Source organism: Ursus americanus, chromosome 14 (genome assembly GCF_024610735.1).
Source record: "Ursus americanus isolate L20-20 chromosome 14, mUrsAme1.1.p, whole genome shotgun sequence".
NCBI lineage: Eukaryota > Metazoa > Chordata > Mammalia > Carnivora > Ursidae > Ursus > Ursus americanus.
Genome location: NC_142140.1, coordinates 21,781,213 through 21,807,194, shown reverse-complemented (window position 1 = coordinate 21,807,194; position 25,982 = coordinate 21,781,213).

Genomic DNA, 25,982 nt, shown 5'->3' with positions numbered 1-25,982 from the left:
GGTTTAAGTACTAAGATGCAGGAACAGACAGCTGATAGCAATTTTTAGAAGCAGAAGCTTCAAAGATGCCCTGAGAAAGGCCCTAAAAAGTCTGAAGTTCTGAGAGAAGCAAAGATAGGAGTTAGTAGAAGCTATGGAGTGGTGGAAACAGAAGGGAGCTCACCCAAGGGCAGGGCATCCGGGAGCTTTCCTTGCTGATGGTACAGCTGACTGCTGTAAACCCCAAGCTAGTTCTCTGGGATGCCTATGAGATCTTCCATCTTTGCAATTCCTACCTCCTTTGGTGCTTACTTTCATTTCCATTTAAACCCAATTATTCGGAGGAACATGTTGCGTCTCTGAGCTTGCATTCAAAGATCAGAACAGAGACCTGAAACTTCAGGAAGAAATCCAGTGCAAAAAGAAGGTGATTTCCAACTTGAAAAAAAAATTGGATTTTTTCCATTCAGTTCTATAAAAATGCTAAGTGTAAATATAAATCTGGGTGGAAAAACATAACATTAAGTCAAATAGATCTCTGAAATTGGCAGGCAACTTAACTTTAAGCCGTTCAAACTCTACCCATGATTCCCATATAATAACACCCCACAGGAAGCCTTTCTGTATTTAAATACTCCTACCAATGGGGATCTCACTATCGTGCTCTAATTGCCAGGTTTGAATACCTAAAATTTTTGCAAACCAAGTAACTAAGATAAAAACATAATGTGAAACAGAGTAACCTATTTCTAGTCCTTACATTCTAATTATAAGCATTTATTCCTTGTGTTTGGCATGGGAGTGAACAAGACAGGTGGGTTCCCTGCCTCTGCGGAGTTGACATTCTTTCTTTAAATTTTTATTGGAGAAAACTTCAAACGTATGGAATAGTAGACAGAGTAGTACAATGAATGCCCATGTCCCATTACCCAGTTCAACAACTAAGAACAAATAGTTCTTTTACTTTTGTATTTATTCCTTCCCCCCAAGTCTCCCTACCACCCTGCTGGATTATTTTAAAATAAATCTCAGATGTCATATCATTTTAGATGTGTCTCTCTTTTTTATTTCACAGAACCACGATGTCATTATTCACACCTAAAAACATTTAATGACGATTTCTTAATATCATCTCATATTTGGTCAGTTATTTTTTTTTCAAATTTTTGTTTGTATTATAAATGTCTTTTTACAGTTGATTTATTTGGAGTTTTACATTCTAATAGGATATGCTCTTAGAGCATAAACACAGCTGAATCTTGATGTTTTATTACTAACCCTAAATATAGATAAGCCCACATGGAAGGGTATTGATTCTTTAAAATGTATAGATTGAAATAAAATTGCAAGTTATTTTTATTTTTTATTTTTCTTTGCTCTTGTTCTTTCCTTTAGAAATTTATCTTCTAAGAAGTTTATAAACATGAGATTGGACACACTCTTCTGTTTTCAACAAAACGATTTCCTTCTTTTCTCACACAGTTTGCTTAGTTAACGAAGCACAGGTCGTGCTCGCAATGTGACAGCGCCGCTCTTTGGAAAGCTTGTCATAGTGAAGGCCTGTCATTCTCCGAAAACACTTATTGAAAGTCCATAAGAAAAAAAATAGAATGGTAGAGCTGTTGGTTCAGCAATCCTACTTCTAAGACCTAATACAAAAGAAAATATAAGAGCAGAAATAATTGATATATATTATATTTATATATTATATAATGATACAAGTTGCTAAAAATGTTTAGCTATAAAGAACAATGAGATAAACATTACTGTATATATCATATGTAATTATCATAATATATGCCAAACACGAAATTATTGGACATGTGCAGTGATTATTGTATCATGCATAACAACATCCATCTCATTAGTAATTATAACACTGAAATTCTTAACATTCATTGATTGGGATTTGTTAAAGAACTTAAGGTCCACCTATGCAATGAGATACAACAAATTGATTTAAAATTATTATGTGGAAATATATATTAATATGGAAATATAAACATGAAATATTTTTAGATGAAAAGTAAGTTATGTAACAATATATAGTATTGTTATGTATGATATCCAAGATGTATTAATTTTTAAAAGATGCAAAAGACCTAAAATTCTTTCTTTTTTTTAAGATTTTATTTATTCATTTGACAGAGAGAGACAGCCAGCAAGAGAGGGAACATAAGCAGGGGGAGTGGGAGAGGAAGAAGCAGGCTCCCAGAGGAAGAGCCCGACGTGGGGCTCGATCCCAGAACTCCAGGATCACGGCCTGAGCCAAAGGCAGATGCTTAACGACTGAGCCACCCAGGTGCCCCAGATCTAAAATTCTATATATTTGTATAACTTATATATGCATATTACTTAGAATATGTATATATACATATACATAAATACAATTTCATATGTGTGTATACATATATGTATATATGAAAGAATAATGTGAAACATCATGCGGTCCCATTTGTGATTACTCCATTTATGTCCCAACACCAAAAATATGGGTATACACATTTACAATAGAATTAATAGAATAGTCTGGATAGTTCTATGCCAAAAGGTTTAACAGTGACTCTCTCTGGGTAGTAGGCTTACTTGAATATATATTTGTTAAGCTTTTCCGTGTTTTCTGAATTTTTAAATATTATACATTTTTTATACTATAGACACTATTTTTAAAGAATATTAGAGCTAGAAAATACATCTAAGTCTTCAGATTCAAATTCTGCATTTCATAGAAAGCAAAAGTGACCCGCTTAAGACTACAGACAGTTAATTTCAAGTCAAGACCCAAACTCACTTTTAAGAACCATGTTACTTATTTTCCCTCTCCACATGCGGCAGGTTTTCTAGTGGGAGATTTCTCGATCACTCATGTAAGTAGGTTCGTGTTAGGTCTGTTCTACGAAGTCTCCAAAGTTTGATCCAACACACCTGAATCACAGCCTTGGCCTGAGCTGAGACCACCACCAAGTAGGATTAAAGCTAAGCACAAACATAAGGTAATTTACACTTGCTTGAGCAGTGGCTGTAGGACGTGAAGTATGGGAACAAATTATTACCATGAGCCAAGTGGTTTAGGAAGGATTCATGAAGAGGCAAGATGAAAAGAGCACACACATATAGACACACACACAAACAGGTAATACCTGCCAAACGAGCACCAAAGGCGTTGAAAGAAAAGGATAATAACCAATGTCAAGGCCACTGTGCCTACCTGTGCAGCTTGTATTCTGCATATCCGCTGGGGGTTGGGGCAACCTTTACATTACAGGCTCATGAAAGTTTATGTAAAAATGCCTCCCTGAAGATGGACAGGGTCCAATCTGTACAACTGTACATAAAGGACATGGGTTCAATTAGAGTTAGGGGTTAGGAACACTTCATGGGGAAAGAGTGGCCTCGAGATCATCATTTCAGAACAAATATATTTCTTAGTGATCTACTAGTATGGCTGTGCTCATATTGCAATAAGTTTTGATAAGATCTACAGTGAACATGTATAAGAGAAGATTAAAGAAGACAATTCAAGATATTCATGCTCCTCTGTCAAATAACAGAAGCTCTCTTTATTAAAAAAAATTTCACTGAACCCTTAGTGTATTATTCTTGGGCATATCAGGTTTATTTCTGGTGAAATTAATCAGATTTTCTCAAAGTATTTCCTGGGAAATATGAAACTGATTATACATACACTGATGAAAATATCTTTCCCACATTGGCTGACATGAGTCAGTTTTTTTTTTTTTTCTTCATTGCTTAAGATAATTACTTGTGTTTGTGAAAAGTGCCTCTCTTACTTAGAAATTTTCAAGGCAGAATTCTAAGTTGGGTATGATAGAATTACCTTCCAGTTTCCTGCAGCACTTTAGGACTTGTTAAGTTTGAATTTAAGAAGGCAGAACTCAATATTTATTTTTAAATAAAAAGGGGGCATTTCTTCTCTTCTTATTTTCTTTTCTCTCTCCTCTTGTTTGTCTTTCCTTTTTCTTCCCTCTCTATCTTGAGTTTAGCCTGGTGGCTGAGCAAATAACATAAGTGCATTTGGGGTAATGAGAAGGGAAATTCTCACACCCAAATCAGAGGAGAAGGCTAGAAAGAACGTAGTGGTGTGGAATTGGAAATAAAGATGGCCATATAAACTTGTGGTTTTGTAATATGTATATATGTACACACATATACACGTAATATGTATATATGTACACACATACACATGTAATATGTATACATATTACAATATACATGTATACATATATATACACTTACACACACAAAGGACACTAATATATATAAATGTGTTGTTTATACACATATAGAGATTTTTTTCTAGCTCTATTGACAGCCAAGAAACACACCCCAGTAGCAATAAGCACAGTGAGCACTCACATATTGGTTTCTAAATACCATCCTTTCTAAAATGAGCCAGGGCCTCTTGAAGAAATGGTTGATTCCAGGATTTCAGGACAAAGGAAGTTTAATATGAACCTGGAACATCTTATTGTGCTAGAATATAAGGAAATGCTCAACAACTAATGGGTTAAAGGATGTAAGACCCAACTGGAGGTTTAGTGACAGATAATCCATTGACTAAAATGGGAATCTATGACTCAATACTGACATAAATAAATAAATAAATAAATAAATAAATAAATAAATAAATAACAAATGGGGACAATAGGAGTGGTAGATTTGGGTGAGAGCCATTCATGGAAGCTGATGACAGTGAGTAAAGATTTGATAAGAAATAGGATTTGGTTGTACTTTTCACACCCTGCCCCCTACCGAAGTACTAATCCATTACAAAGAAAAATTAGAGACTTTAAAGTGTAAAAACCATAGACACCACCTTGACCAGGTGATCAAGGTTAACATCAATCAGTGAGGGGACAAATCGACATCATGCACCTCCTTTTGGATGCACAGAAAAGAGCACAGCACCATTTCTGGGGTATTCCTGCCAAGAATGTACGGCGAGAGTGTGATCACGAGGAAACATTGGGTGGACCCGGATTGAAGGTCATTCTACAGTATGAAAAGCCTCCAACCCTTTAAAGTATAAAGGACATCAACTACGGGGAAAGCCTGAGGGACTGTTCCAAACTTGAGGAGTGTGAGGTGACATCTAAGAGATAATTAAATGCAAAATAGATCTCTTAGCCAGAAAGAAAAAAGGAGACATCATGGGGAAGTAGGGAAAGTTGAAAGGGATCTGTGCACTGGATCTGCTTGTGCTGCCTGGGAGGTTTAGATGCTGATTTTGCAGGAGAATGTCTTTATTTTTGGAAACACACTGGAGTGTTTAGGGATGATGGACTATCATGTCTATCATTTGTCTGACTAATGATAATAGGAATGTGTATAGACAGCATGGGCAGTGGAGTAAATCTAAAACGTTGACAAGTAGGGAATCCAAGAAAAGGAAATTCAGGACATTTTTGTACTATTCAAGCAACGTTTCCTTAAGGTTGCAATTATCTTTTTAAACAGTTAGTTTTTAAAAATTCAAACAAAAAATAAGAAGGGGAACACATTTTACATATTATGAAAAATGGCAAAATAAATAATTCCACTTATTAGGTACCAAGCACTGGAGGAATCATCTAGAGAGATATTGTTGTCCCCTCTTTACACAGCATATGACAGAGGCAGAGAGAGATCAAGTTGCTTGCCTAAGGTCATGCTGCTAGTTAAAGACCGGATCCAAACCCAGGCAGCCTGATTCCTAAGCCTGTGCTCTCAGCCCCCATGCCATGCTGCCTCTGTGTGGAATAATCATTCACTGGCATTGCTATCATGATAATGAAGCACACTAATGGGCCAGACACTGTGCTAAGTGCTCTTACACGCATCCTGACATGGAAGCTCTCAACTTAGCAAGCTCGGTTTTACATCTGATTGAGTGAGGACAAGTTGGTTCACACAGCTGGAAAGTGTGGGAGCTGGTGTCTGGAATCCAGTCCTATCTGGTTTCAAAGCTCCTGCTAATTACACCAGGATGCATACAAGCCACCAAGGAAAGAGAAACTTCTCGCTGAATGTTGATAGTGGGAAAGACTTGGAGGGGAGTGGGTTTCAAGTTTTAGGTCCCAGGCTTTACACCTGTGCTAATTCTAAAATGCCTTTATTAGTACGTAATCAGTAGGCAGAGTGGACTTATTGATTAGACACACTGGGTGCAGTATCTATGGGCTAGGATACATTTGGGGCCCACAAAAATGTTGCCTATTTAAAATCAGATTAAAAAAATGAATATAGTCCAGTTTGGATTAGATTTGTCTTAATACCATTATAATGATAACATCGATTTTAAAATATTTTTTATGGAGGAAGTGGCTCATGAGGGCAAAAGTGCCTAGGGGCCATGAAAGTCACAGTGTGGCCCACCAAGTGAATTTTTAAAAAACCCTTGAAAATGAAAATGTGCTTTGGTCAGGATGCATACAAGCCACATTTAGCAATAAACAACTCTGAATTACAAATGGGCTCTTTCAGGGCAGATTGCATTAAGATTTACAGCAAAGGGCAAATTGTATTGTATTGACTTCATGAAGTTGGAAATGATCAGCCACATAGTGGAAAAAAAATATCCAGTCCATGGGGAGAAGATATTAAAGTCATATTTCAGTGCAGCAACAAGATAAAGACAATAATGGACTTGCAATTTGCCAGATGTCCTTTGATTGTGTTTTTGGTGTCATGAGCTCTTCTACAGACCTTTCAGTCTTTCTGTGCGACAGTATCATGTTAATGTCAAAATTTACATGTGATTCTCTCAGCCAGCAATGCGAAGGCTGTTTGCCCACATGAAAGGAGTCAATGAGGATTATTTTCTTTTTAATTGTGCAGTTTTCCCTGTCGATTAGAGTACATTTTATTTGTGAGTGAACAAAAAAATCAACCAAACTGTTTTAAGCCAAAAGGGAAGTTCTTGAATCTTGTAGCTCAAGAGATCGAGGCTAGTCTGTCTGCAGGCATGGCTCATCCAGGGCTTGAACGAGGATCTAGTTCCTCTCCATCTCTCAGCTTGGCTCCACTGTCCCTGGTGTTACTTTGTTTCTCAGCCTGCATGAGATGGGCGAGATGACAATAACAATTCCAAATGCAGGGAAGAGAAAGGTTTTTCCAATATTCTCATAAAACTGTAGGGATTCATTGTCAGGAACATGCTGGCGGACATGCCTACCCCTGATCACTGTGTCTGGTGCTCATCGGCTGAGACCTGGGTTGTAAATTCTGTCTAGGTGAGATCGAGGGAGAGCTGGATCCCTCAGTGAGGGGTAAGTAAAAGTGATCAACAACAACAACAGCAAAAACAGAGCAAAACAGAAAACCAAAAGTCTGTATATGCCTCCAGAGCTTTGACTTTAGCCTCTAGTGCTATTATTCCAGGACATATAGAGGAGGCGGTCTGGCTTATGTTAGGGACCCAAGCCCTAGAGCCAAAGTGCCCAGGTCACTCCCTCACCTATAGTGCAAGTGATGTCACCATTCCATTGCTTAGTTTGCTCATCTGTGAAATGAGCACAATAACATTTTCATCTCAAACTGCTTTACATGGGTCCAAATAAGTACCTGGTACATAATCACCATTCAATAAAAAGTAAATTAGATTGCTGCTATGTTTAAGCCTGAGGCACAGCATGGAATTTGCAAACTGCCATAATAACTATTAAAATATGTCAAAATGTTCTTTAATCATAAAAAAATTAAAAATTATTTTCATTACCCCAAAAGCCAAAACAGAACTAATTCTTTTTTTTTTTTTTTAAGATTTTATTTATTTATTTGACAGAGATAGAGACAGCCAGCGAGAGAGGGCACACAAGCAGGGGGAGTGGGAGAGGAAGAAGCAGGCTCATAGCAGAGGAGCCTGATGTGGGGCTTGATCCCATAACGCCGGGATCACGCCCTGAGCCGAACGCAGACGCTTTAACCGCTGTGCCACCCAGGCGCCCCAGAACTAATTCTTTAATAAACAAATTATAGGGGGAGAAGAGATGGGGAAGACTGATAGATGGTTTAAAACTTAGACACATTAACCAATCTTAAGAGGCGGTTGAATTTGGATCCTGATTCAAATTTTTTTTAAAAAATTGCTGTAATGGGACCATTGGAAAGTTTAACATTGACTAGAGATTTCGTGATATTAAGGAATTATTGTTAATTTTATTTTAGGGGTAGTGATGTTGACATTGTGTATTTAGAAATTCTTACACCCAAAAAACAAATAATCCAGTCAAGAAGTGGGCAGAAGACATGAATAGACACTTTTCCAAAGAAGACATCCAGGTGGCTAAGAGAGACATGAAAAGAAGCTCGACATCACTCATCATCAGGGGAATACAAATCAAAACTACAATGAGATATCACTGCACACCTGTCAGAATGGCTAAAATGAACAACAGGAAGCAACAGGTAGTGGCAAGAATGAGGAGAAAAGGAACGCTCTTGCACTGTTGGTGGGAATGCAAGCTGGTGCAGCCGCTCTGTAAAACTGTACGGAGATTCCTCAAAATGTGAAAAAAGGAGCTACCCTATAACCCAGCAATGTCCTACTAGGTATTTACCCAAAGGATACAAAAATACAGATTCGAGGGGGTACATGCACCCTAATGTTTATAGTAGCATTATCAACAAAAGCTGACCTACGGGAAGAGCCCAAACGTCCATTAACTGATAAATGGATAAAGAAGAGGTGGTATGTACACACGCCAGAATATTACACAGCCATCAAAAAGCATGAAATCTTGCCATTTGCAACAATGTGAATGGAGCTAGAGTGCATTATGCTAAGCGAAATAAGTCAGTCATAAAAAGACAACTACCATATGATTTCACTCAAATGTGGAATTTAAGAAACAAAACAGATGAACATATGGGAGGGGGAAAAAGGAGAGAGGGAAACAAACCATAAGAGACTCCTAAGAACAGAGAACAAACAGAGCTGATGGAGGGAGGTGGGTAGGAGATAGGCTAGATGGGGGATAGGTATTAAGAGGGGCATTCGTTATGATGAGCACTGGGTGTTGTATGTAAGTGACGAAACACTGAATTCTCCTGAAACCAATATTGCGTGGTATGTTAACTAACTAGAATTTAAATAAAAATTTGAGAATAAAAATAAAAATTCAGATGTAAATTTTAAAAATTCTTACTATTTAGATATATATATATATTGCAATATTTATGGGGTGATGTGATATGGTGTGTAGGATTTGCTTTAAACTTATCATAAAATGAAATGAAATGAAATGAAATGAAATGAAATGAAATAAAATAAAATAAAATAAAATAAAATAAAATAAAATAAAATAATGTAGAAGCCCAGTGAGGGGAATATGGGCATTCATTAAACTCTTCTGCCAACTTTTTTTATTTATTCAAAATTTCTCATTATAAAAAGTTAAAAAGAAAAAAGAAGGAGGTACAAAGTCAAAGCTAAGAACTCAAAGACCCAACTCCTCCAGACCTTAATCTGTCTCTAGTAATCTATTTTTTTTTTTTAAGATTTTATTTGTCAGAGAGAGAGAGAGCACAAGTGGCAGGCAGAGGGAGAAGCAGGCTCCCTGCTGAGCGGGGAGCCTGACATGGGGCTCGATCCCAGAACCCTGGGATCATGGCCTGAGCTGAAGGCAGCAGCTTAACCAACTGAGCCACCCAGGGGCCCCTCTAGTAATCTTAATCTTGATCCCCAGCACCTTACTCTGTGCATAATGTGACCAGTGCAAGTGGCCAGTTGGGGAGAGAAAAAAACTTTCAACTGGAAACAAGACACTCGTGTGTGGTGAATTCCAGCTTTATCCAAGAGACCCATGGCTCAGGAACATTCTCCTTCATGCACTCAGTTTTTTCACTTGTAAAAGGAAGGTGTATTGCTGGATCAGCCATTGCCCAAACTTTAAAAAAGGTAACAGAAAGTATCTTTCTTGAGTGAACTGTTCCCCAGATGTCGGATATCTGGAACAGACGGAGGGGAATCACTCCCTTTATAGTCTCTGAGATGCTTTCTCATGCTGGCTAGAGTCTCTAGTAACCCAGGATAAAAACCACTGAACTGCATCATGATGATGAGGATGATGGTATTAAAAATAATTTATGGAGTGCTTACCATTATTGGGCACTGTTAGGCACACCATGCACATATTAATATTATTTGCTCCTCATGGGGCACCTGGGTGGCTCAATGGGTTAAGCTTCCAGCTCCTGATTTCAGCTCAGGCCATGATCTCAGGGTTGTGAGATTGAGCCCCTGGGCATGGAGTGTGTTTAAGATTCTCTGTCCCCCTCTGCCCCTCCCCCCCGTATATATATAATTTATTCCTCATAATAACCATAGGGAGGAGATGTAATTTTTATACCCACGTCATAAATGAGCAAACTGAGGCCCAGAAAGATTCTGTGTCTCCTACCGCACAGCTGCGTGTGGCAGAGCCCTGGAGTTGAACGCAGCTCACCTACCACCTGGGCTCACAAAGGTCCTTCTGGCCAACCCCTCCCACTCTGCCCCACCAGCCTCCAGCCATTTGCATAGTCACTTTTTGTGGTTTATTTGCAAGGTGATTTATTCCGGGAAAACAGAAAATGACATGATGCTGGGTCATATGGTATCCACTCTACGTCCAGGTAAAAATAAATAGTTAAAACAAAGCCCCCCTCCCCCAAAGCGTTCAGACTCCTAACACCTACTCGCAGAGGACCCAATTGATCAAGACAGCGGAATCCATTATTTCTTCCTCCTCTTTTCATTAGACCATCACTCTGATGAGAAGAAGCAAATTAATTGAATAAATTCCCGCAGCTGTCTGACAAAAACCAGTAAACATCAAAGGCTGCTTATGAATGTTACTAAGTAGGTCCAAGAAGTCACCTTACACCTATGTCATTCCATTATTTCCCAAATGTCACCATTACTGAGTGTAGATGCAGGAATATGGAACGAACTTGAAAAATAAAAGAAAATACTCTAGGTATTTCCATATATTGACAATTTTTTGAAATGTGTCTTGCCAAATGAAAGTCTTCTCAGTGCCACTTTCTTGGGAGTGAGCTGGTGGCTCAAGCTGGCTTAAGGTGGTTTGTCTCTTTTCCTGAGGTGCAAAGACGTGACCGCCATCGCCAGTTACTGTAAGGGACAGTCGTCAGTAACTGGTTTGCCCCAGTCTCTTCTTTCTAACGTTTGCACAGACGAATCTACCCACATCTGGGCAGACGTTTTCATTCACTCAGGATTTCAAAACTGAAATCTCAAAATAACTCTCTGTCCTCCCAGCAAATATTTATCCAGAGAAATACAAGATTCGAATGTAGACCTTTGCTAATATTCACTGCCTCTTTTTTACAGACCTCTCTCTCCTCTCAAAATGTCTTTTATTTGTTTTTTTCCCTCTGCATGTGCTCTCCTGGGAACTAATTAGATATTCACTTGAACACCCCTCCCCTTCTTTGTTTTTTTTTTTTTAACTAGATAACTTTGTCTAGAGCGTTTTTTAAAAAAATTCAAATTTAGTCCATCCTTCCACTTTAAAACTTATATTTCACCTGGTTAGTATTCACCCTCCGCATAGAGGCAATAAGCTTCATGAGGATGACCTCTCATCCAGTTCCGTCCCAGAGCCCACAGAAATATGTTTGCTTTTGAGGCACTCAAAAACTACTTGGTCGGTTTCTCATCAGAGTCAGTAAAGAGTTAAAAACAGACTGAAAATTCCTCAAGGAGTCCCTATTTCTACATTTTGTATCTACATTTGGTTATCACACACATTTCAGTACAGGAATTCAAAAGTTACATGTAAAAGGTATTGTTATACTTCTTTTCTTTAAGATTTATTTACTTATGTATTTGAGAGAGAGCAAAAGCAAGAGAGATCACAGAAGGAGCAGGAGAAGCAGACTCGCTGCTGAGCAGAGAACGTGATGCCGGGCTTGACCCCCAGACCTGAGATCATGACCTGAGATCATGACTTGAGATCATGACCTGAGCCAAAGGCAGACGCCTAACCAGCAGAGCCACCCAGGCGCCACAGCATTGTTATACTTCTCTGCACTAAAGCTCCCTTTTCTGGGATCCGTGTTAAAATTGTAAATAGAATCGGCGGAAAGTCAACCCATCAAACAGAGTTGTAAACATCACCAGGTATTCTTACTGCCTTACCCTGGTCTGTACGCATTTACCGAGAACCTTTCTGTCCTGGGCACTGCTTTAGCCGTCCTGTGGGAAAGACTGGGGGGAGGGGAAGGGCAAGTTCTATTTGCATGTATTTGATAATATTGTTAAGGAAATCTAAGGGCTTGTCCTTGATATAGAAAACCTCTAGAACCCTTATTCCCTTAAGTTCTGGAAGCCGCCCACCAACATCAGCCTGGATCCCTGCTTCCCAGACATTTGCATGCTTGGACCAGTTACGGCATTTCCCACGTCTGAGGGCTGGCACGAGGCTGTCAAGTGAACACATTAAACACACATAGATGCTACTTATTATGATCATCATTTCCTAAAAGTAAGGACATCTTAGCATTTCAAATAAAGGGATAAAGGACTATGTTTTCAACGGATCACATTTTGATTTACGAAAAATTCATCCTGTGGTGTTTTTCTTTCCCAATTCATCGAGAAGTAGGAGAAATTCTGCTACCAGCCCCTGCCTGGAAACCTCTAGTGAGCCTTCGTGAGGGCTCTCCGCGCCAAGTGCGTATCGGTATTCTGTCGGAGGGAGACGGTGACCGACTTGGCTGGGCGGGATGCTAATCAAGCTGTAGCATTCCCGGAACTTTCTGTCTGCTCCCCAGAGCTGGCTTCACAGCAAGCATCGGGGCTAGCTGCCTCTGGCTCCTGGGTAGCGAGGACACGCTGCAGGAAGGACGTGAGGTTGGCCGTCACCCGCCCCGTTGGCACTGGAGGAAGTTCGTTGGGTGTGGAGAGGAAATGGTGTGAATTGCAGGAAAATATAAATCCTGATAATGCCCTCGGGCAGGGTATCCAGCGTTGGACTTCCCCTCGCCGTGACACAGCCTTCCTCCACTTGTAGTGCTGGGCATTAGCCAGAAAGACGCAGCAGGACCCCAGATACTGCGAGCCAAGCCCAAGCGAACACTGCGCACCTCACTCTAAGTATTGGCTGGTCTGGCAGAGATATTGAGCTGGAAGGACTGATTCTGGTGTGACGGGGCCTCAGGTTAGGACCTCAACATAACACAAAGATTTCCATAAGTTTGTTAGACCTTTTGGAAGATTCCAGGTCCAGAGTGTTCTCACGCATTAGCTACATATGCCTCAAGGTCAAGCCCTGCAAAGGTAGGGCAGGCAGATTTCAAACCGGGAAAGAGGGCTGATTCTCTCCACGTTCTTTTTTACTGCCGAGCAAGACCCGAGAGGAAGACCCAGCCCTGAATGTGCCGTGGATGTTCATGAGTGAGTCCGCCAGTGCAGAAGGCAACGTGCTGGCCACCCAACAGAAAGACAGTGGGAGCTGCGTACGTCATTGTGAATGTTCTCGCTGCCACGCTAAGCAAAGTAAAAGGAAACAAGGTGAACTTCATATCAGTAATATGTGACTCACATATGATTATATGTTATTGAACCCAGAAAAACCGGGTGAAACTAATTTTAATAATATATTATTCAACCCAGTTTATCCAAAATATTATCATTTCTGTAATCAACATAAAAATATTAAAGAGATATTTTACATTCTTTTTTGTAGCAAGTTTTTTCTTAAAGATTTTTATTTATTTATTTGACGGAGAGAGAGAGAGAGAGCACAAGCAGGGGGAACAGCAAAGGGAGAGGGAGAGGCAGGCTTCCTGCTGATATATATATATATGGTATAAATATATTTGCACACACACATATATATTACATATATCTTATTTTTAAATAAAATTAAAATATTTTAAATAAAAAAAATCACACAGAATTTCATTCTGATTTTTTTTCACTATATTCTTTCACAGCTCCTGGAAGTTGGCACTTTCTACAGAACGGCATCATCTTAATGTCTCCATAAAAGCCAGAGGCAGCCTCAGAAAGGAGTTTCACGGATGGATTTTCTACCTGCACTACACAGGTTCGAATCCCAGTGCTGCCCATTTCCGGCTATGTAACCATGGGAAAGTTACATATGTACTTATTGTGTTGCTGCTGGTCTTTGATCAATAAAATGGGGAAAATAACAATAGCCATTTTAGAGGTTTAATGTTCGTAAAGCATTTTGAAGAGCAGCTGGGACGTAGTAAGCTTTGCGGTGGTGTTTGATAAAGAAAAAAGCAGTTCTCTGTGGAGCCAAAACTACCTTATGTCAACTTATTCTCACCATCCTAAGTAGACCATGACTCAGTTATTTGGTTTTTTGAGGAAAGAAATTCCAACACATTTCATAGTATACATATCATTCAGTTTAGGGGGATGTTTGTTTCTAATTCAATATTATGGAACCCCTTCTCTTGCTCTCGTTCCCTACATTTCTATGTGCAGGCAAGCAGGCCATACTCATAGTAAAGAGGGTGTGGAGATGTCTCACATTTGAAATTCTCTCTCTTTTTTTTTTTTTTTAAGATTTTATTATTTATTTGTCAGAAAGAGAGGGCACACAAGTAGGGGGAGCGGCAGGCAGAGGGAGAAGCAGGATCCCCGTTGAGCAGGGAACCTGATTCGGGACTCCATCCCAGGACCCTGGGAACATGACCTGAGCCGAAGGCGGATGCTTAATCCACTGAACCACCCAGGCGTCCCACATTTGAAATTTTTGATTAAACAAATGTAATGAGGTATATTTTGTGCAGGCCTTTAATATGCTAATCTGCACTGGAAATCGCCAACAAAGGTATAATGTGATGCATTTTTGCCATTCTCTCTTTACTCAGGACTTTGGGGACTAGGGCTCTACCCAGCATACTTTGTTTTTCTATACTTTGAACAACAATTTCCATTGCATAACACTGGAAAAAAAAGGGCTTGTGTTATTTGAAGTCCTGGTGACCTCAGGCTTAAGCAGAAAAGCTTTTGGTTCATTTGCTTCCATATTTATTTTTGGAAAATCTTTTCCAATGGTGCCTCTCTCCTCCCTAGAATACATGTGAATTTTCTCTTTGTTAGGTGACACCCAGGCCTTTCTACCTGAGAATTGTGTGGTCATATTCAAGCCATAAGAGACACATACAAGTCTGGGTTGAAACTGCCAAGAACCCTAGGACATTTCCTGAACATTGGTTCATGTATTAGTTTTCTATGCTCTGTAATAGATTACCACAATTTAAGTGGCTTAAAACAACATACTAAAAAAAAAAAAAAGATTTTATTTATTTAGAGAGTGAGAGACAGAGAAAGAGAGAGCATGCAGATGGACAGAGAGAGAGGGAGAGAGAATCTCAAGCAGACCCCATGCTGAGCTTGGAGCCTGATGTGGGACTCGATCCCACAACACTGAGATCATGACCTGAACCAAAATCAAGACTCGTACGCTTAACTGACTGAGCCACACAAGGGCCCTTGGACAACATACTCTTATCTCAACCTTTCTGTGTGTCAAAACTGAGGACATAGCTTCACTGGTTTCTCTGCTTTAGTGCAAGCCAGCGGTTGGCTGGGGCAGAGGTCTCATTGAGGCCCAACTGGGGAAGAATTCACTCTGAAGATGATTCATACTGTTGGCAGGATTAATTTTTTTGCAGCTGTCGAAATCATGACAGCTGCTCCTTCCAGGCCAGAGATAGACTCTTATACAATGAAATGTAATCACGGAAGTGACATCTTATCACCTTTACCGTATTCTATTGGTTAGAAGAAAATCACTGATGCTGACTTGCTCAAGGAGAGGGGAATACACAGGGCTCTACCACTGGGGATTTCCTTAGAGTGTGTACAACAGAGTACATTTCTAAAGTCCTGAATGGGCCTTCGTTTTCTCTGGCAGAGCCCAAACCTGATTAACTGATGGCCGCATCCTGGCTAAACCTATTGTTTCTTTGTCATTTATATCAACTGATATATATACAGTTTTTAATCAAATTGTGCCCTCTTTCTGAATCTCCTTCATTCTTCAATTAGATTTTTGAAACTAAAAGTTATGGACAGCATCTCTTAGTATCTGTACAACTATTAGCCCAGACCTCATAGTAACCTCCTAGTAGACTTTTAGTAAATGCTTGTTGCATACATGAATGGAGCTCTTGGTCACCCTAGGTCATTCCTTCCTAGCTGGGTGATCTTTAGCAAGTTATTTAATCACGCTAAACCTCAACTTCTTCGACTATGAAATGGGATAATGGTACCTCATGGAGAAATCTTGTAAAAGAGTAGCACGTCCCTGCTTTAGACCTTCAAGGACTCTTCACCCACTTAGAATTAGATTCAAATTCCTTGACCTTGGTCTCCGGGGCTACTTGATCTAGCCTGGGACCCTCTCTCCCACTCAGCTTGCTGAATCACCCAGGCCTGATAACAATGGCTTACTTACACCCAGCTCTTTCCAGCCTCCATGCCCTTGCATTTACTGGCCCCCAGCAGGGAATGTTCTTCCCCTAGATCATATCACCAGTTTCTCCTTCTCATCATTCAGGACTCAAAAGTCAACAACTCTAAGAAATTCTGCCAGACCACTTTCATTTGCCCCTGTGCATTTCCTTACCCGGCTTAATTTGCTTTGTACTAGTGATTGCTTCTGAAACTCATTATTTGTATACAAGTTGGTTGTTTGCCTCTGCTCACCAGAATGCAGGCTTCTTGGAAGGAAACAATTTGTCTGGTTTATTTACCACTGCATCCTCAATTCCTAGCATAGCACCTGGCTTATTTATTGAATAAACGTGTGTGTGTGTGTGTGTGTGTGTGTGTTCTATAAACTCAGAGCACAGTTCCTGAGATAGAGTTTAAAATGGGCATACATACAGAGAGTAGTATGAAAAAAGAAAAAGGAGTAATAGTAAAATGTCATTTTCAGGTTAATTAAAACTGCGATTCTAACCAGAACTGGCAGACTCGAAATTCCAAATTCCTTCCTCCTAACCCTTGATTATTATCTCTCTGTTTATTATTTCTTGGTGCCCACAGGAAGGGGAGATGTCTGGCAGATTGATTGTAATTTAGTGCCTGGCACACATGAATGGCAAATTGAATTAAAAAAAAAAAACAAAACAGCAAAATCTAATGACATTGTTATAGGACATTCGTAAGGTAAAAAAGAAATTATGGAAGACCCCCATTAAATCAGTATTTACAAAATAATTCTCATTGAGTTAAATTTACTTGTATTACCATAAATTAATCTCAAATTACGATTTTGATTTATTGAAATAAATTGAACCCATTATTTAGGATATTTAGAGAAAGGATTTAAAATAATTATTTTAATTTTCCAAAGGATTAAAGCAATTAGTTTCAGTTGCGGTACGCACCTGTAAGGCTTGAGTATCGCCTATATTTTTACAACTATTTGCCATGGCTTTCGAAAAAACCTTTTAGTGAGATGGGAGGGAGGGGAGGGAGTGTGAAAGGGACTATTAAAACTCTTTGTCAGACACTGCCATCTGGTGGTAGATTTCCAAAGTGCAACTTTGGACTTAACTCTCCACAAAAATATAATTCAGTGTTCCAGATTCCTCTGTTATTCAAATTCCTATAAAACCTGAGATCCAAATTAGAGTTACGCTTGAATTTTAATGTGGTATAAATAAAATTTCAAGCTATCAAAATGACTGAGTGATGGTTTCTTCATAGTGGTGAAGAAATGCCCATCTCAGATTTTAAAAACATTTCTCATTAAAAAAATGATCATCATTACCGTTTAAGCTTTTTCATGGGGCTAAATCAGCAAATTAAAGAGCTCAGAGCCCTTGCCTCTCTGCAGCTTACTAGATTAGAGCTAAATTGGTTTAATTTACTTGGTCAAGTGCCCATCACAGGGCACCCTCTTCATTTCATGTGGAGGTAATAAAAACTGACAAGTCTAAAATAACAGACTCATCTTTGCTCAGCCTAATTCGGAGCCCATTGGCAACTGTAGTCTTGAGCGTGTTCTCTTCTGTGTCTACTGCAGCAGCTCGGCACTTAGCTGATGCTCAGGTCGTGGGGAACGGAGTGGATCTGGGCCACGGGAGCTGGCTGTTCCTGGCCAGCGTCCACAATCTGGCCAGGCAAAGCCAGGACATGCTCGATGCAAGCGGACTGTCCCGCTGTGGGACATGCCCCAGCCAAACGGGCTCCCACTGCCAGATCTTTCCTGAGTCAGAAGGCAAGTGCACTTTCCACAAGGGTAATGGGGTTTATTAATTGTTGTGATGCTTTGCCTTCAAGTTAATATTCTGCGTTCTTGACACTGGCATGCTTTCTAGTCCAATCTAAATGTGCTTGAGCTTGAATTGAATGTCATTTCTCAGGAAACGACATGGTGTTGGCTTTGAAGCAGTCTCTAGGTTAAAGAGTTGTGAGTCCCAACATACTTTAGCCCCTTAATCATTAGGGCACATCGTGCAAGTTACAGCTGCTGGGGGCTCTCTCTGAGCCTGAGTACCCTGCTCAGGATTTCTTTTTCTTTTCTTTTTTTTTTAAGATTTTATTTATTTATTTATTTGACAGAGAGACACAGCGAGAGAGGGAACACAAGCAGGGGGAGTGGAGAGGGTGAAGCAGGCTTCCTGCTGAGCAGGGACATCGATGTGGGGCTCGATCCCAGGACCCTGGGATCATGCCCTGAGCCGAAGGCAGACGCTTAGCGACTGTGCCATCCAGGCGCCCTGCTGCTCAGGATTTCTTAACCTAAATGCATATGTAACTTCATATTGAGACTTACAGGGTTCCGTGAACACCCCCTGAAAATACATGTGTTGCATGTGTGTGCGTGTGTCTCGTGATTACATGCATTTTTGTTTCCAGAACATCCTTAAACTTTCATCAGATTGTCCGAGTGGCCTGTGATTCTCCCCACCTCTGAACAGTTAAGACTTCCCCTGGTTATACGCAAATAATGAATCATGGAACATTACATCAAAAACTAAGGATATTCTGTATGGTGACTAACATACTATAATAAAAAATTATTATTAAAAAAAAGACTTCCCCTGGTTCTGCCATTAAATGAAGATTTATTTGTTTATTCATTTACTTATGTACTTTTAAGGTTTTATGTATTTATTTGAGAGAGGGAAGAGCATGAGAAGGGGGAGGGGCAGAAGGGGAGGGAGAAGCAGACTCCCCGCTGAGCAGGGAGCCCTAGGTCAAGGAGGGACTCGATCCCAGGACCCTGGGGTCACGACCTGAGCCGAAGCAGTTGCTTAACGGACTGAGCCACCAGGCGCCGCTAAATGAGGATTTGAATAGTACATCTTTACCAGATTGTTGTGGGGATGATGGTCAAAATCACGGGCAGAGTGCCTGGTGTGTGTGAATGTTAACTTTGGATGAGGAGATCAGAATCGGGATCAAAACCGTGACGGAGAATATGAGCAAATGTAATTCGGATGAGTGAACTTACTTGGAGTCACAGAACGGCTGCCCGCAATCTCCTGATCTGGCCTCCTGTAAGTGGCTTGATGATACTACTGCCATGATCAGAACTCGGTCTGATTTGACCCGAGGCAACTGAGCGGTGATCTTTGATGAGGTCAGTTTTTATTTACCAGCCATCCCAGATCATCAGCACAAAGAAAGTGCTTCTATGTCAAATTAAGGGCTTCCATCTTTTTTAGGTGATTATGAGGAAACCGAATAATGCTGAGGGAGCCGCTTAATAAACATGAGCTTCCATCCACTATTTAATCTAAGAAAAATAGACTTTAAGGAAAGGAATTCAGCCCCCAGTGAATAAATCCGTGGTTTTACTGGATGGTCAGTGTTGTCGGAAGCTCTGTTTCATGACTCAGGGAAAGCCAATGTAACAGAGTGAAAAGGGCAATGATTTGGGAATCAGAAAGGAGTGATTTTAAATTTCACTTCTTGGAGATGATCTTGGGGTATGATGTTGAGGATTTAATAAACTGTCCAGGACTCCAATTCGTCATCTGGAAAATGGGAATTTTTAAAATTAACCTTTGGATTTTATATGTAAAGGAAACTAATTTAATCGAAATAGCATTCTTTTTCTACTTTTTCCTGGATTGTTTTGATAAAGATTGGGACAAGGTATAATCACTGACAACTTACCTTGCAATTCTAATTTATTTTTCCAGAATAAAGTGTAGTAGATAGCCCTTTTCAAATATTGAAGAATAGCCAAGGTTAGATAGAATTGAGATGATTTCTCATAAAATGGGTATTTGAACCCTTGAGTTATGAAGTGCCATCGAAATAACCAATGCCCACAAGAGTCAGTCAGTGGAGAAAAATTGGGGATGCGGAATCAGAAAAAGTGCGTGCTCTCTCAGGGCTTACGTTTCTGTGGGAAGACGCAGAGGTGTATACGTACCTGCCGGAACGTCCACTTGAATGATGAGGGATGTGTATCCACCGGCTCGAGACTCCAGGACTGCTGACTCCTCCCACTTCGGTCTGTGCTTCACCGCTGGCTGAGCGGGCTCCCGGACGGTCAGGGGTGGCCCTGAAGCCAAAAGAGGAAGCAGCGTCTGGGAGCTTGGGGCAGGAGCCTGAGATCAAGACCTGAGCCGATACCAAGAGTTGGATGCTTACCCGACTGAGCCCCCCGGGTGCCCCAGAGAAAGCGTTCTATAAATATAATTAAGGTAAGAGTCTTGAGATGCAGTCATCCTGATGGTCCAGGTGGGTTCTGAGTCCAATGGCGAGTGTTCTCGCAAGAGGAGACACACAGAGAGGATAAGGCGATGTGAAGATGGGGGTAGAGATGGCAGTTACGCGACCACCAGCTGAGGAACGCCTGGCACCACCAGGAGCTGGAAGAGGCAAGGAAGGACCCTCCCCCCCAGATCCTTCGCAGGAAACATGGCCATGATTTTGGACTTCTGGTCTCCAGAACTGTGATAGAACACATTTCTGCTGTTGTAAGCCACCCAGCCTGTGGTACTTTGTCACAATAGCCCTAGGAAACCAATATGCTCTGCCAAACTGTGTGACTTATGGGTGACTTACCCATTTACTGTCTAGCTCCTCCCACTAGATCATGAGTTCTTTGGGCGGCAGGGACTTGGTCTTGTTCACTTCCCTGTCCTCAGACATGTGTTGCTATTTTCCACTGATTCTGTCTTCTGAAGTCACCCTCCTAAACAGGGAAGACTCCTCACAGGGTCTTGTCCTCGCCTTGGTCAACAGGAAGCATGGCTGTGTTTCTACTTTGTGGCTGAAGTTTTACTCCAACTCACGTGTCAGGCAGTGTTCAGTCAGGAAAAGAGACAACACCTGAGGTGTTTTAACAGGGGAGGTTGAGTAGAGGGAAGGAGTGTACAGATGTTGGAGGGTTTAAAGAATAAAACAGTGTGGGAGGAGCTCTGGAGAGCTCTGCGAAGGGGCCCAACCCGGCTACTCTTGGCTGCTCTGGAGGGCACGAGGCTGATCCTGGGAATATCAGAAGGTACTGGAGGCTGGAACGGGCTGCCGCTCTGGGCCGAAGGGTACTGCTGGGGCAGCGTTGACAGGGACTTTGAGCAAACAGGGAGACAGAAGTCCCTCCTCCAGGACCTCTTATTTGCTTCTCACTTCCTCCTGCTTTCTAAGTTCCCTCTCTTCTTTCTGTGAACAGAATTTAACAGGAAACCACGGGGCAAAGGCTTCTGGGAAATGTAGTTGGTGCCTGACCAGAAGACAGACTGTAGAGAAGTGGATTGGGAGCTTAGGGATGGTAGCTTGTTAACAGCATAAACGGGATCATGTGCTTTTTGACCTGGCATCAAAAAGCATCACAGGGATGAATCTTTTGCAGCTCCATGCCTATGTGTAATTATTGAATTAATCCCGTGTGTAATTTCTTGCTAATGCCTGTCTTCCTTACTAGACTTCAAACTCTGTGAAGGAGTCTATTGTCTCTTTTCTGCCTGTGGTGTCCCCAGGGTTTAGAACAATGACCATCACGGAGCCGGCGTTTCTAAAGAGTTGTTAACTGCCGGACTGTGTTTCTGGGTTTCTATCTCGCTTGATTTAATGTTTTTGAAGGAGCAGGCTATCTTTTACATTGTAATGAAAAGTCTTCGCTCCTTGTGTAAATATGACATCACCCTTATTCGTTAGTGCTAATATCCCAGAGGCAGGGCAGTGAGTGAAGGGCAAGTTTGGCAGGAGGCCGCTCTGGAGTCTAAACTACCTGCCTGAGCTGTCTGCACCACACCAATCACTGTCAAATCTCCAATATCTGCGTCTACTTGTTTCGTGTCGACATAATCATGGACTCCTTCGAGCAGGCTTTGTTTGTGAAATTCCTTTACAGTCTGTCTGTCTTTATGAAAACTCAAAACGGATCATTTTCCCTCTGAATAATGGGGTGTATGATTGAGCACATGGTTCTTAACCAGGGATGATTCCTCCAGGGGAGTTTGGCAATGTCTGGAAACATTTTTGGTTGTCATAACTGGGGGATGATACTAGCATCTAGAAGGTGGAGCCTAGAGATGTCTCTAGAAGTCCTACATGCACAGGAAAGCCCTCACAAAAGAGAATGATCTGGTCCCAAATGTCGATAGCGCCAATCAAGAAATCCTGATCTACTTTAAAATATATTTTCTTGTTCATTACTCCATGAAAGAAAGTATAATATAGTAGAAAAAGCATTGGCTTGGGGGGCGCTCAAGTGGCAAAGTTGGTTGAGTGACTGACTCTTGGTTTCGGGTCAGGTCATGGTCTCACGGTTGTGGGATTGAGCCCTGTGTTGGGCTCCGACTCTGCTTGGGATTCTCTCTCCCTTGCCTTCTGCCCCATCCACTTGTGCTCTCTCGCAAATAAATAAATAGATCTTAAAAAAAAAAAAGAAAGAAAAGCATCAGCTTGGGAATCCAAAAGACCTGACTTCAAATCTCACTTCCTGTACCAGCTGATTAACCTTAGAGAATTAACACGTTGTGAAGACGTCCATTTCTCATCTATGAAGTGGGGGAATTAAATCCTGGCTTGTTGCATTATTACGAGGGTTGCCATGAATTAACCAATGTAAGGTGCCTGGCACACAGGAGTTCCTCGATAAATAGCAGCTGGGTATGTGAAGAAAGCATATACATTCAAATACACTTATCCTACAGTAAGGGCCCCGAAACTACTTTAACTTCTTAATTGCTTTTCCCCCTCAAGGAATAGAAGTCTGAGAAACTACATAAAACGTACACTTCCCAAAGCAAGTTTTTCATTAATGGTGTTTATTTTAACGAAACCTTGGTCTACACTGTTTAACTTATTCCAACAGTTTTAATTGGAGTCACCATATTCTTTAGAGCAATACTCTCCTAAGAATTAGAAGACTTCAAAACATGAATATATGGGGGCAATAAAAACCAATGTTAGAAATTAAGACACATCAATGCCATAGCTAGGAGACACTTTCAAGGACCTTTCAATGTTACCAAAAATAGCATAGCAGTTAGATTTAGGCTGACCCAAACAAGCCAAAATAACTTAAAACCTTCACCCTTACTTGTGAAAGATCATCTTCATGATATTAAAAAAGTCTATTTAGCCGTACCACAAATTATTTTGATTTTTGCTCTCTCTAGTTTGATTAAGAGAAAAGCAACGCATGCTCATTTTAGGAAAACTTAGAAATGAGAGTCAAAAGAAGAGAATGCTAAAAATGACCTGTCATCCAATAACTGGAGAAAGACACTGAACATCTCGGCATATTTCCTTTCCATTAGACACTCGGTGAATATTCTCAGAGGCTGGGGCTATCACTCCACATTCGTACTAGACTGGCTAAGTGCAACAGGGTCTGTGTTCTTAGCACTTTGCAGTATACCTAGCATATATTTGGGGCACCTCTCCCATCAAAAATACTTATTGGCTGGTTGAATGGGGTCTCAATTAAGTATATGTACTAGGCTATAAGACTATATGAAAACAGCATTCCACTGAAGTCTTAAAATCACAAATTACCTTTTATAACTGCTTATGTATTAAGTTTATCATAAGAAATGGCCTATCTATACCAATTTTTGACCTGAAATTTAATTACAACCTCTATTTTATCATGAATCTTTTGAGGACTGAAAATGTCTTATTCCTCTTTTAACCTGCAAAGTCGGGTGAGAGCTTTGTAGAAAGAAGATGTTTAAACATTAAACATGGCATCGTGCATATGTGTGTGCACTGTGAGGTCCCCCAAAGCTTTTAGGTAAGACCAATAATTGTGGAATTGTGTATTTCATCATTTGCCTGTACATTTAAATAATAACCATGTTTCCACATTGCTGGTGGGAATGTTCAGGCACTGTGGAAAACAGTTTGACAGTTCTTCAAAAAGTTAAACATAGAATTACCATATAATCCAGTAATTCACCCTGGGTACAGACCCAAGAGAACTGAACACAGATGTTCAGACAAAAACTTGTACACGAATGTTCATAGCACTCTTCCTGAGAGCCAAAAGGTGGAAACAAGCCAATCGTGCGTCAACGGATGTGTGGATAAACACAATGTGGTACGTCCATGCAATGGAATATTATTCAGGCATGAAAAGGAATGAAGTAGTAATACGAGCCCTACCATGTCTTGAAAACACCATGCTAAATGGAAAAGCCAACTACAAAGACCACATATTATGTGATTCCATTTATACGAAATACCCAGAATAGGCAAATCCATAGAGATAAAGCAGATTCCTGGTTGCCGGAGGCTGGGGGAAGGGAGGAATGGGAATTTATTGTTTAGTGAATACAGAGTTTCCTTTTGGCACTCCATATGAAAATGTTCTGGAACTAAATAGTGTGATGGTTGCACAACACTGTGAGTGTATTAAATGTTACCAGTGGTTAATTTTATGTTATATGTATTTTTCCACAATGGAAAATCAAGCAAAACCCATTTTGTTACCTAAATAAGTCAAGATCCTTTTGTTTGCAAGGGACTGAGTCAAATCAAATTGGTTTTAAAAAGGGGAATTGTGGGGAAGAGAATTCGTTATATCACAGAACAGGGAAGCCCAAGGGCAGAGAACTCAGACATTGTCATCAAGATACAGTCTGTCTTTTCCTTTCTCCTTTCTCTCTCTTTTCCTCCTTCCCTCATTCTCTCGCCTTTGCTGTCTTCTGAATGTTGGCCTGCTGCACAGGGGGCCTTCCACTGTGTGGCAGAAGGAGAAGGCAGCACGTAGCCTCTCACAGAGATCCAGGCATCCATCATCAGCTGAGGGAACCCAGGCGAAAGAGGAGGTCTCTTAAACTGGCCAGGCGGTATTGGACAGTGGTTAAGAAGAAAGATCTCCTAGCACACTTACTTTATCAGCTCCGTGACCTTGAACAAGCTACTAAATCTCTTCAAACTTCAGTTCCTCATCTGCAAAATGGGAATGACCACAGTACTCACCTCCTTGGGTTGTCATGAGGGTTAAAGGAGTTAATATATGGGAAGGGTTTAGAACTGGGTCTGGCACGTAGCAAGTGCTCTTTAGGACTGGCCGTTGTAATCATTCCTGTCGTCATCACTATCGAGGCCTCTATTTCTCAAATCCAAGCGAAGGACTTGATTGGCCACTCATGGGCCAGCGAACTCCCTAGTGCCCAGGGTGCTGGAGTGGGCAGGTCCACCAGAGGCAGTCCCCAGAAAGAATGAGGTCCTTACCACAAGAAGGGAGTAAGAGAGCTGGGTCACCTTAAACACTGATGGCTACCCGGTTGCCTACCACTGCTGCAGAGAGCGTCAAATCCCCTCACCCTGTGGGGTAAATACTTGCACATGCACAGCGGAAGCTAGTGCTTTCGTGTTCACTCTATGCCTGGCCAAGTTTTAAGCCATTTATGTTTATTACATCATTTATGACTCATAAAGTCCCTGAAAGATAAACAATCACTGTTGTTACAAATGAGGCAACCACACAACAGAAAGGTGATGGAACTTGCCTGATGTCAGGCCAAGGGATGATTTCAGGCAGTCAGTGGCCAGAGTCTGAATTCTCAGCCATTCAGCTCTATTGCCCTCT